Below are 3,224 nucleotides of genomic sequence, written 5' to 3'. Positions count from 1 at the left end.
ACCTAACTCCTCATACATACTTTTAATTATATCCTCTTTTCATAATCTCCTTTCTATGCACATTGAGCTTCTAGATCTACTTTCTATGCAGATTGAGCTTCTAGGTCTACTTTATATGCATAGTATTAATCATCATTCTCATTATTTCTAAATTGTGTGAATTTAGGTATACTTATTATAGATCCATTACATTCCTACATTTCCTTTTCATTCATACATGTTTTAGAATAATAAAACAAAGTGTTACCTTTATGCATTAAGTTATACTTTTGAATCCATTAATAAAAATAGGCATGAAAATTACATATTGTTCATAGATTCACTTTTTCATTTAAATGTTGAAAAAAAAAAAATACAAAAATATATTCTTTTCAAGTATTGTTGGTTCATTTTTGTTTTGTTCCATAACATTATCTTGTCTAATGAGAACATGTTTATTTTCATTTGTCCAAAACTTTATTTCTTTTGATGATCCATTTAGTAGTGAAGATCTTGATATGATGGATGAAGTCCTTGAGGACTTCATGTCTTCTAATTCTTTTGAGCTACACCTCCTAAACACTCATTTTCCCAAAATTTAATTAATGTGATACAAGGATCTAGGGTTTAAAATAATCCCCTTTATGAACTCATAACTGATTCATTCCCTAATGTTATTCTCCCTCCTAAGGAAATATTGATGCAAGAACATACTATTCAGCCTTCTCATGATGATATCCCTCTTTGGGATGAACCATTAGAGAATGATATGTACCTCCCCAATGAGACCACCTTTTTATCAAACAAGTTGAATAATTGGGGGGAATGGATGAATCATTTATTCCCATGCACAATTATAATTTTTTTGATTTATTAGTTAGCTCTTAATAATCACTGAGAACTACTTAAGATCTTTCAATTAAAGCATAGTAAATCACCATAAAAAATACAAGCATGATAGAACAAAATCACAAACATAATCAACATTGAGATTAACATGGAAAACCTAATCTAAGAAAAACTATAGAGAAGTTGATTCTCATGAAATGCAAAACACTTATTAGGGTGACACATGTTAGGGTGATTTTGTATAACAAGGATAACTATCTAAAAGTGCTCATTGTTGATATGAAGGAGTAATATGTAAAATTAAAGTTGGTTATGTAGAATGTTGTTGATGTTATTAATTCTAACTCAACGTTCTAAGTGGTGAGCTGAAGTTTGATGGGTGATACCGTAGTCTCTAGTCTTCTTTGCATGTTTAAACTCAAAGACAACTAGGTTATTTTTATCATAATTGCTCCTGCAAACAATTGAGCACTAGTTTCATATTCGTAAGTTCATGCATTGATTTGTTATATAAATCATGCAATATTTTAATTTTTTTTAATAGAGAACACAATGTAATCAATTAATTTTTTAATTCTTGGTAGCTCTGTATTTCTTCAGTATTTTTACCCTCCATGTTTGTTTTAATTCCTAACTAGATCTATAAAAAAAAATTTACATGGCATCAGAACTAAGGCTGCTAGGAAACGAAATGTAGTTTTTGTTTGCAAGTATTAAAGATCGAGTTTTTCAAGATGGAATTTTTTTGTGTTTGGCTTTATCATGCCATTCAATTATTTCAAGTAGAATGTAATGCCTCACTCGGGAACTCAAAAGAAATAAACCTAATATGTTACAAAGTTTACTGAACAAATTTTTAAAAAAAGTTTAAACAACATCAAAGTAACAATAATACAGAAGCAATATATACATACACATCAAGAACATGTAATCGATTGTAAATACGATTTCAATTCCTCAAGGGTTCCTTCACATTGAGTCACATTTAAGAAAGTTTTATTAGTAAGTTTAAGTCTCAATTACAATGTCCATAATCATAAAATGAATAAACACATACATAGTAATATAAAAAAATACATAAGAACAAATAATAATATAGAAGGACGTCTAATGAATAACATCCACTGCACATGTCACAGGGTATGTGAAAATAGATACAAGTACATCAACATACAATACAATATCCCATAGGATCTCAAAACACATGATACATAGATACATCAAATGAATAGAAGTCTACAAGATAAGAGGAAGAAGGATAATGGTACCACTGTATCAATGAACATCCAATATCTATCAATTTGAGGGAGACTCAAATGGTAAGAATACACTACCTCCTGATCGTGTGGTCACCTAATCAGGCTCCCACTCCCACCATACAGGAGACATAATGTATGATCCACACACAAATAATCAAATCATAAAATAATCTTAGGCAAGGAATTCTGATAGCCAAATCTACCTCAAGGGTAACACAAACTATTCAAGAAGAAGAGATAATAAAAATTGAAAAGATACTCATCCAATACCAACACCACATACCAAGTCAATATAAAAATACCAAGACCAAAAATATACAACCACCTCAAAATCAATGTCAAGTGTCACAAGCACAATGACCAACAAATAACAATTCTCATCAATAAAAGTAAACTACCAATCACTAACTCCAACAATAAAAACACCACTAATGAATAATTGATCATTCATTAATACAAGTCAACTGTCAACAATAAATGACATTCAATCAATAAGTAACAATTCACAAAAAATAAAATATCAAAAGCAATATCCAACAAGTGACACCACTAGAGGCAAATATTAAATAAAAAACCATGAGGGAGACTCAGTCTACATACTATGGAGTGTCATTGCATGAGTCAACTCTAGAGTTACCCTAGCAGTCTCTCAGGACCCCGGCCCCCTATTGACTCTATGCAAAACTAGAATACCCTCTTGTGAAGATGAGGAAACTAGTCATACCTCTTAAGGTCTCATCTCCGTCTCATCCTTAGTCCATACAAGCACTCAAGGCATGGACAAAGAAAAATTTCTAACCTATCTTTTTAATGTATCTCAAGGAAAAGGGTTAGGCGAGATATGTTAATTACTATGTTATCACTTGTTACACAACTTACAATGAGTTACCCTAGCAACCACTTTGGGCCCCTGCCCCCATTGCAAGCCACTCTTATAGACATATACATAAACTACCTTCCCAAAAATTGCAAACCACAATAGTGTCTCATACCACAAAATGTAATGTTGATCAAATTTGGTTTCTTAACAGGAAACCCAAAAATAACATTGGTTCCCAAAATCCAAGTTCTCATAAATTACTTAATGGCATAAAACTCATAAAACATAAATCTCAATTCAAATAATAAAGTTCATCA

This window comes from Cupressus sempervirens, chromosome 5 (assembly GCF_028749045.1).
Source record: "Cupressus sempervirens isolate cs-2001-9-10 chromosome 5, ASM2874904v1, whole genome shotgun sequence".
Taxonomy (NCBI): domain Eukaryota; kingdom Viridiplantae; phylum Streptophyta; class Pinopsida; order Cupressales; family Cupressaceae; genus Cupressus; species Cupressus sempervirens.
Note: the sequence above shows the minus strand (reverse complement) of the source record.